Source organism: Zootoca vivipara, chromosome 12 (genome assembly GCF_963506605.1).
Source record: "Zootoca vivipara chromosome 12, rZooViv1.1, whole genome shotgun sequence".
Lineage (NCBI taxonomy): Eukaryota > Metazoa > Chordata > Lepidosauria > Squamata > Lacertidae > Zootoca > Zootoca vivipara.
In genome coordinates this window covers 48,712,163-48,722,844 of record NC_083287.1, presented here as the reverse complement: position 1 = coordinate 48,722,844, position 10,682 = coordinate 48,712,163, and positions in this window count along the sequence as shown.

The following is a 10,682-nucleotide window of genomic DNA, read 5'->3' as shown; positions in this document are numbered from 1 at the left end:
TAATCTCTCGTGTACCAGCAGTAGCAGTAGAAGAATGTAGAAGCTTTAGTTGGTTGGCGCTGCTATATTGAAGTACATAACCTCAGGTTGGCACCTTGACATGGTGGGTTGTAATCAGTAGCGGAAAGCATATTCCACTCATGCAAGATGCCCCCTCCATTTTTGCTGATCCCTCCTACCCACTTAATCACCACCCCCAAAAAGTTGATCCTGAGGGTTAGGGGACCCTCTAGAATAGTTCTGGATATGGCAAAAAGGTCTGCAGTAGGTACAGGGATCAAGGAAAATTGGGTTGTGTGGGCAGAAGGAACCACTGAGTGCAAATGACTGTAAATAAGCCTGCTATCCCCGCTGCCTTTTATTGTATAATTTATGCACAAATGTGGGAATTATGCGAAAGGTGGTAAACCTCCAGAGCTCCTCCTTGGGTCTTTCTCTGGTCATATACAAGAAGCAGGGGAATAATACTTGTATAATTCCCATAACAAAGGTTGTCATGGGCTGAAGACATTCAGTGACAACCATAAGAATTCAGGAAAAGTTACAAAGTCCAAGTTCTTGGAGCTTTGAAATCCTGTCCCATGTTAGAAGAGATTACCTGCATTTGCCCATCAAATCTCAGGTGAATTGGTGTCCTTGGTTAACACATCCAACACATATATTCTTGATGAGATCCTGACTTCATTGCACTTAGTTCCCATGGAAATCAATGTAGAAAGTTGCATTGATTTCAGTAGGCACTAAGTGCAACCAAGTTGGACAGGATCTAACCCATTGTGTCTAATGTACAATCCTAAAAGAATGCAAACTCCCAAACACCAAATAGTTTATTGTCAACAAATTTGAGCTGGATTTTTTTAAAAAATTTAAAATTGTTAATTAGAGGTGGCTGGCTTTCCATCCCACCAGCCTATCCATTGGGTTGTCTCACTAGTAAATGTTTAATAAGTATTGGGTTTCCTTGTTATAAATCTGAAGAACATTGTGCATATGTCTTGCCATGGAACTTTCAATTAAATACAATTAGCAAAGCCTTGACGTGACTTGAAGTGCTGATCTTCCTGTAAATAATTCATTCTTTATGATCATGCTGTTCTCTCTCATCTGGAAAAAAACGCAGTTCTGCCAAACGAGTGTCTGAAGATGCCAGAGCGAAAAGCTTACTCAAAACCACTAGGGAAAGGGATGGAAGCAGGAATGTATAATCTTCTGCTTAATTGAAAAGCATTACATAATGTCGGAGTTGCTGTGAAATGAAGTAATACAGTCTGGTATGGCTGTGACCAGTGATGTCGATTTTCCTTTTTGAACAGAATTTGTTTTAACACATTTTTGTTAAGGGCTTCGTGGAGGGCAAGGGAAGTTAAGAGGAGTTTTGTGGGAGCAAAGTGAAGCAGTCAAAAACTTCAAAAAACACACACTTTGATACTCTTGTAGCACAGTTTGAGAAAGGTGGATTACATAAAAACAACAATCTAAATGTACATTTGATTGAAAATATACAGTATTTTCAATAGTAAAAGCTTGACACCAAACTGGAAAGAAGTAATCAGCAATAGTCTGGTTAGGGTGGAGTTCTTAAGTATCTTCATTAGTGAGCCTGCTGGGGGGGGGGATATAACACTTAGCAAATTAGCTGGTGACACAAAACTGAGGAAGATTGCAAACATTTTAGAGGATAGCCTAAAATAATCTCCAGTAGAATACCTAAAAAAGCACAGCTGTGAAAAAAACCAAATGAAAAATACAGGATGTGGGGATAACAGGCAAGAAAGTCATTCTAAAAGGATACTAGGTATATGACACAAAGACCAGCACTGTTTTTCAGTTGTATTAACACTGTAGCATTATTGCCAAGTTAGAAAGTAGTATCATTTAACACAGCTTCAAAATCCAAAATTCAGCACTCTTGATTTTTTCTTCTTCAGATTTCAAATTTGTGCAAACTTTCAGTTCTGCTCTTCAGTACTTAAGCAAGGTGGAATCTACACACATATAAAAACCATTCTGAAAATGCTTTTTCAAAAAATACATTGACTTTTCCATAAGGCTTGCCATTGCCATTTAGTGCCACATTGTATATTGCACTTAAAACATTTTATTTGTAGCTGTATAGCTGAGTCCCAAGGGTGTAACAGAATATATATATATATATATATATATATATATATATATATATATATATAATATATATATATATATATATATAACACAGTTTCTTTCCCCCTCCATAAAAGGTGTATTTCTGTGGAAATTGCTTGTGGAGTCTATTGTGACTGGATGGGGAATTGGCAGGAATCTGAAGAGAACATAGAAGTTGCCCTGCAGTCTCTTTTAGTCAGCATTTATGGGAAATCACCTAACGATACCTGGACAATCATAAGGCAAAATGTATGAAGGTGTGCTGGACTTTAAGTATCCATTGAGAATATTATCCTTCTGAGGCAGAAAAGGGAGGATAAAGATAGACACTGAAATACTGTACACATACCGTGTTTCTCCAAAAATAAGACACCATCTTATATTTATTTTTCCTCAAAAAAACCACATGGTGGCTTATTTTCAGGGGATGTCTTATTTTTTGGGTATGGCTTATTTTTTTTGGAGAAACATGGTACTGTTTGTGCTCCAGTTGCCGTCTTCCGCTTTTGAATATATACGTGCTCCCCTGTTGTGCCAGACAAAGCCCAGTAGCCCAGTATCCTGTTTCCAGCTACAGTCAGAAAAAATGCCTCTTCATACGCGTACAAATAGGGTATGAAAGCAAAAGCCCTTCTCCATGGTATGTCCCCGGGGACATACCATGGAGAAGGGCTTTTGCTTTCATACCCTATTTGTACGTGTATGAAGAGGCATATGGTGCCTCTGGCTATGGAAGCCCCTTTCCAATGCATCTTACAAGCAGTACCACGCTAGCCATACCTGCAGAAATAACAATATTGCAAGAGGGGGAAAGCGTCCATTCCCAACGCCAGCTTTGCACCAGCACAAAGCATGTCCCACCCACTGCAGCTTCCCATGCCCACCACCCAAAAACTATTGAATGTTGGGGACCATTTGGGCTATTGCACAAAGGGCTGCAGCGTGTAAGAGGGGATCAGAGAAAGATATATTGCCATGCAAATTCCTATTGATAGCAGTAGGAGGGGGGATTTCCCTCCTATTGCAAATGGCAGCTACAGAGGAGCAATTTTAATCAGGACTGTATCAGGGAGGATAGGGTTAACCCCCTGCTAATTATTGACTGCCACCCCCAGTGGTTGCTGTTTGCATTTTATAGAAAGAGACCACCAGCACCCGTGTTATATGCAAATACACATTTTGTCTAGTTTGGCTGTCATATGTTCTTTTTACCAGGCAACTACTTGCCTTTGCTGCCTGCTCCGCTTGGTGCCTTGGACTATGCTGAGTCCCCTCCACCCCCATTTATCCTGTGATATCGCCCGCAACACATCAAATGCTAATGGCAATTAAAGGATTAGGGACAGGCTATAATTACAGCCCTGTGGAATAAAGTTCTTAAAAGGGTTTGGTGCTGCCTATACTGTAATTATTCTGCCCGTGCCCAAAATGAGCTGGGATTAATTGTGTGGGGCTTGCAAATGGTCCGCGTTGAACACGCAGTTCACCGCTAAACAATTTGCGTTTCAGTGGCGATAAGGAGACTCCCTATGCTGCTTCCCAAGAAAGGTGGCTTTTAATTAGAAGGACATTAGGTTGACCCAGGCTGCCCACAGTGCCGAGCTGCCTCTCATCTATATTAGCACAGCGGAGTCAGATTCAAATCATAATACGTTATAAAAGTATGACCCACTAAAGCCTCCTTTTAAAAATATTCTGTGCTTTGATCTTTTAAAGGCTTCTTAAGACTGCATCGACACTGATACTAGTCATTATGCTAATTGCAATATTTTGACTAGTCTTTTGCCACCATGCAGACTGAACATAGAGGAAGCTGCCTTCTCAGACCATTGGCCTGTCTGACCGAATACAATGGTCTACTTTGAAGAGCGGCTGCTCTCCAGAGAAATGAATTTTGTTAACCCAATACACTTCTTTAAAAATGCCTTTTATAGGTGGTTTCTCTTCTTAACTTGGGATTGTATGCCTCGAGCACATATGTTCCGTGACTGAGCTGTGCCTTCTTGTTGGAGGTTTTAGAGGAGAGGTTTGGGGGTTTTTTGTATGTGTCTTACTATCCACATCGGTCCAGCACCATCTGTTCTGACAATGCACGGACAGGGAGCTCCAGGTGGAAGAGAGGAGCTGCCTCACCTCAGCTGAATTTCCCTGCTGAAAGATGTTACAATGGAGCCAGCAGTGCCATTACTGTCTCAACGGTGCAGGGAACTTCCATTATGAACAGCTGCGTAAGGTTGTGTAGCGCTGCTGGGTTTCTGTTAGTTGACTGGTGTGAAGCAGTTAAAGAGTTCTGTTAAAAATAGAGGTAGATCCTACATCCCTGTCCAAATTTCACAGTACATACGGTACCTATTCATTCACCAAATGAATTAATGAATTAATGTCAACTTAAGCTCCAGACACAGGTCTGCTGAGATATTTTACAGTAGCTACAAACGGGCAGTGATATGATAAAACAGGTGAAAACTTTTAATTGCAGTTTAAAAAACCCAATTTCCTTAGATTTTGTATGTGTGTAATAAGTGTGTAACCAAGATCATGGCCACTGGTCCCATCACCTCCTGGCAAATAGATGGGGAAGAAATGGAGGCAGTGAGAGATTTTACTTTCTTGGGTTCCATGATCACTGCAGATGGTGACAGCAGCCACGAAATTAAAAGACGCCTGCTTCTTGGGAGAAAAGCAATGACAAACCTAGACAGCATCTTAAAAAGCAGAGACATCACCTTGCCGACAAAGGTCCGTATAGTTAAAGCTATGGTTTTCCCAGTAGTGATGTATGGAAGTGAGAGCTGGACCATAAAGAAAGCTGATCGCCGAAGAATTGATGCCTTTGAATTATGGTGCTGGAGGAGACTCTTGAGAGTCCCATGGACTGCAAGAAGATCAAACCTATCCGTTCTGAAGGAAATCAGCCCTGAGTGCTCACTGGAAGGACAGATCGTGAAGCTGAGGCTCCAATACTTTGGCCACCTCATGAGAAGAGAAGACTCCCTGGAAAAGACCCTGAGGCTGGGAAGGACTGAGGGCACAAGGAGAAGGGGATGACAGAGGATGAGATGGTTGGACAGTGTTCTCGAAGCTACCAACATGAGTCTGACCAAACTGCGGGAGGCAGTGGAAGACAGGAGTGCCTGGTGTGCTCTGGTCCATGGGGTCACGAAGAGTCGGACACGACTGAATGACTAAACAACAACAATAAGTGTGTGATGGATTTAATGGGTAGGAGAGGATATATTAATTGCAATTTATTCCTCCAGACGCCCACATGTGTGGGTAGAACAAAGTTTCAAAATCCCATCCTTGGCAGCAAAATTTAAAGCATGGGAATTAGACTTGTTTTGAGCAAGTCCAGCTATGCAGTAAGCTGGCTCTCCCTTTCATACTCTGCTTGGCACCAGCTTGGGAAGTAAGTTTAAAAATATAATTTACTTATTATATTGCACTAGTTCATAGCAATGGCAGCACAAAAACCATGCAGGCAATATACTTACATTTACAGTATAACCAGCTTCAAGCATGTGCCCAAAGCTGGAGCAAGCAGAGTCAGGTCTGTATCCAACCCTGGTCACAGGAAAGGAAAGAGAGGAACATATGATATACTTCTTCCTCTCCAGGAGAGGAGGGGAAGTGACATCATACAGAGCCCTCTCTACCAATGGCATGTCTATGATAGTCTATTTGCCTCTCAGCAATACAGCTTTGTGGTATTGGCCCCTTCTCGTGATAACTAGCAAGAATACGTACTTGTTCGGTTTGGCCGCTAATCTCCCACAATAAGATTGTACAGTTTTTGATAACTGATGCATAACAAATCCTAATTGATTAAACTTTATACTGGCATTAGATCTGAGAAGCCTGTTGCAGGAATGGGAAACTAGGGCAAATATGTGTGAAGGAGCTGCCACCTAGGCTAGATTGAGAGGCTGTAGCTGTCCCTTTAGTACATCTTATTAACCCAGTTTCCCTTAGCTGTGCCCAATTCTGTTGTGCTTGGCTGTCTTTGCGTGAAATTGTTTTATGTACACCTTTGGAGATGCAACACGGTACTCTACATTTCTTCCCCCAAATCCCCATGTTTATTTTAATTTCAAACAAAATCGCCTCTTGGTTAGCAAAGTGTCACTTGAGATCAAGCTGACTTATTCATGCTACTAATTGCCCAGTGAACTTCGTTGAACAGCTTTGGAAAGGTGGGTGTCTTCTTAGCCAGCGGTCTCAGCATGATCCCCGTCAAGAAGGCCCACACTATGACCCTGTTCACCCCATATATGTAAAGTACTATGATGCCACTTTAAATAGCCCTGGCTTCCTTCAAAGAATTCTGGGAACTGTAGTTTGTTCAGGGCGCTGCTAGCTGCCTGGAGACCCCTGTTCCCCTCACAGAGCTACAGTTCTCAGAGTGGTTCAACAATAAATCCCTCTCCCCAGGGCACATTCGGGAATTGTAGCTCGTGGAGGCAAATAGTTTCCTAATAGCTCTCTGCATCAGTAAGAAACTACAGCTCACAGAATTCTTGGGGGAAGTGGTATTGTAGTGCTTTAAATGTAGCCTAGGTGAAGAATGGATGCTTTTGAATTATGGTGCTGAAGGAGACTCTTGAGAGTCTCATGGACTGCAAGAAGATCAAACCTATCCATTCTGAAGGAAATCAGCCCCGAGTGCTCACTGGAAGGACAGATCCTGAAGCTGAGGCTCCAATACTTTGGCCACCTCATGAGAAGAGAAGGCTTCCTGGAAAAGACCCCGAGGCTGTGAAAGATGGCGGGCACAAGGAGAAGGAGACGACAGAGGACGAGATGGTTGGACAGTGTTCTCGAAGCCACTAACATGAGACTGACCAAGCTGTGGGAGGCAGTGGGAGACAGGAGTGTCTGGCGTGCTCTGGTCCATGGGGTCACGAAGAGTCGGACACAACTAAACAACAAGGTGTAACATGTAGATAGAATTGCCTGTACCATGTCAAATCCACCCCCTTCCCCCTGCCGTTTCTAAATAAGAGCTGCAGGAGCTGCAGGAGTGGGACTGTGGCCTGTGGGGATGGGCAGTTTAATCCTTTCCTGCACTGTGATCCCAATTAAAATCTGCCTGCTGCTGCTATTAGCCTGTGACTGATGGAGGCCGACCCAGAAGAGAAGGAGGCTAGTGCTTTAATGGGGTTTGGTGCCCCCCCACGAGGCAGTAGCCAGGGTGAGGGGAAGGGTCTGAGCAGTCCGAGATGGAGGAGGAGGCGCAGGATGCGACGAAAGTGGAGGAACAGGCTTTTCAGGTCAGTTGAATCCACACTGTCCCCTGCCCTCCAAGATCCAGGAGGGGTTTGAAGAGGGAAGTGCAATGGCGACTTCCGTGCAGGAGACGTCTCAGGTTGAATGCATGTAGATGCTAGAAAAGTGTGTGTGTGTGTATACCCTGTGCATCTGAGGAGCTGCTGTATGTGTGTGCTTTTGTCAATGAAGAATTAACTATCAGCTGTTTGCCTTCCTTGGCTGGGTGTGTTGTGCACGACAACATGTCCCTGAGAACTTTCTTCCAAAAAAAGCTCCCTCCACATCCATTATTCTCTGTTGGGTAGATGTGCAAAATAACACGCAAACCTACAGTTTCATGGTGATAAAAGAAGAGCGATGGCAGCGGGCACATGCCTGTTTGAGCAGAATGAGCAGGCACGGCCCCAGGAAGCCAGAAATCCATTTCCACAATGGCCCTATTCATAAATTTTAATTAGAAATAGAAATGGGGGTCTTTCTTCTCCTGCGTTTGTGTACATCCCAAGCCACAGGAAACCAATTAACTTCCTTATTGCATCTATACATTACTTCTTATAGAGGGTAAAAGTGATAGAAGATGATTTTCTGTATTAATGGCTGCCTTTTGGCCTTAATAGAAAATCGGTTAGTTGCAGTTGATGAGACTATTAGGAAGCCTATATGAAAGTGAAGCTTTTATCTTCCCAAGCACGAAGGGGATGCTAGGCCATTATGGTCTTCAAAAAATGCTTTTTGCGCTGTGCATATGATTCCCCAGCAAGCCTTAGATCCTGATAACAATGCACATTAATTAAAATGTAGATGAATGTAGACGTCTTTGCAATTAATCTCCAAAATCCAACTGCACTGTGATGCAACAAATCTTTGAAGCCTCTCTTTCGGCATCAGCGAGCTTTTCTGTGGGGCTTGGCTTTTAGAGAAGAGGTGTATAAAAATTCTAAGCCCTGTGTGAATTGATGTCTTATGGATGAACTTCCCAGCTGCTTTCTGAGAATCATATAGACTTGTAGAGCGGGAAGGGACCCCAACTTCGCTGGAAGTTTTAAGCAGAGGTTGGGTGGCCATCTGTCATAGATGCTTTAATTGAGATTCCTGAATTGCACGGGGGTTGAACTTAGATGACCCACGGGAGACTTTTCCAACTCTGCAGTTTTCTGATTTTATAATTCTTTGAAAAGATACCTTCCTCAGCTGAGGTGTTACAGAATGATAAGGATTTCAACGGCTGAAAAGTTAGACTGTCAGCACTTTAGAGCTGGGGTTTGGATGAATTCAGTGGTGATAAGGAAGGAAACAGCACTGTCCTAGTGATCGTTGCCGGCTTATTCATGTGTGTTTGTGTGTGCAAGAGAGACAAATAGGCAGAGACAGGGGTGAGTGAGTGTTTGTGTGTGAATGGGGTGTGTGAATGAGAACAATATTAGGAGATGGACAAAAGAGTTATTACAAATGAAAAGTCATTTAAAATTTGTGTGGGTCTCCAGTCTTATTTTAGTTTATTCTTCCAGGACTAATAGCTCCTGCAAAAGGTCCTGGCAGGAGATACTGGTTGCAATGCTTTAATAACGAACAGTGGGGCTTTGTCTGGAAAACAGGCTGTTATGCACTAAGCTTGGATCCTAGAACAATAGGCAAGTAGGATCCTAGAATGCAACAACTGATTGGCTTGCAGGAGAAGACCAATCAGGCTCCAGGAAGAAATTAATCAGCCTATTAGGCTGGTAGGATCATAGAATGCAACAACTGATTGGCCTGCAGGAAAAGACCAATCAGGCTCCAGGAGGGAAGCAGAATCAGCCAATCAGATGGGACTCATTGTGTAAATAATGTATATAAAAGCCTGAGGTTCCTTTGTAAATCAAGAAATCTTTAATAAAAATACTTTAATCTGTGGAAAAAATAAAAAAATAAAAGCCTGAGGTTTGGCGGGCATTTTCATTCACTGTTTTACAAGCTGCAATAAAGAGAATGAAGTCACTACAGAATTCTGAGTATATTTCACTAGTGATAAGGATGGGATCCTGCTGAGCTGTCAGCGAGTATATTTCATAGGCTCTGAGCTGCAGCCTTAATGAGCAGAGTTTCAAATTAAACTTTGAGGCTCAATGGCCCTGCGAAGCGTTATATTTGGGTTGGTGTACGATGGATCTTTATTTAACAGAAAGCACTTTAGAGGGAGCTCTTTCATTGTGCAAAAGACATATTGAGTCTAACACTGTAAAAAAAAAAGGGCGGGGGAGGCGAGAGAAGACTCAAATAGCATCTGTAACACTGCTTGCTTCCAAAACTGCAGCAAAATCACATGCATGTTTATGGGAGATTGTTGTGGAATCTACTGTGCGGCTATCTGGAGGTTTTATTTTCACGGTGTTCACTAAGCATGTTTTTAAAATCTGTCAATTTTTATTCTCTCAGTTTTTAAGTTTTCCAATATTAAATTCAGTTCTCCACATTTCTACAGTAATTTGTGATTTACTTATGAAAAGTCTGCATTTTGATGTGAATTTCTCTTCGTATAACACATTTATGTCCCCCCCCTTCTATTCATTGTTGTTCTGCACATTTCCCCAAGGGATGCATTTTTGTAACTTTAGGATTTGTAGTTTGTTGAGAGTGCCAAGACGTTTTCCATGAGGCATTCCTCAGCTCCGGAGTAGAACTATAGATCCCAAGGATCTCTGGAGAAAATGGAATGACCGTATCAGAAATGGGAGTGGAGCTCAGTCGTGGAGCACATGTTTTCCAAGAAGCATGTCCAAGGTTTAATCTCGGGCATCTCCAGTTAAAAGAAGACCAGATAGCAGATGGTAGAAAATACCTCTGCCTGAAATGTTGGAGAGCTGTGCCAGTCAGGAGTATACAGTTCTGGGCTTGATGGACAAATCAACGTATTGTGTTCATGAGCATGTGATGCATATATGCTGCGGAGCATTTATTGGGCACATAACCTTAATCCAGAGTGCTGGGATGGGAGGCTACCCGCTACCTACCCTACATATAACGTTTTCAGTGGTATTCTAAAAAGGAAAAGGAAAAGGTGGATCCACACCATACATTTGAAGCATGTTACTTCCCCCGAAGAATCCTGGGAACTGTATTTGTTAAGGGTGCTGGGAATTGTAGCACTTTGGGGGAAATACAGTTCCTGGGATTCTTTGAGGGAAGTCATATGTTTTAAATGTGCGGTGAATGTGCTTTAAATGTATTGTGTAGATGCGCCCAAAGTATAAATGGAATAGATACTGTTATACTCTGGGCAGATCCACATGTAT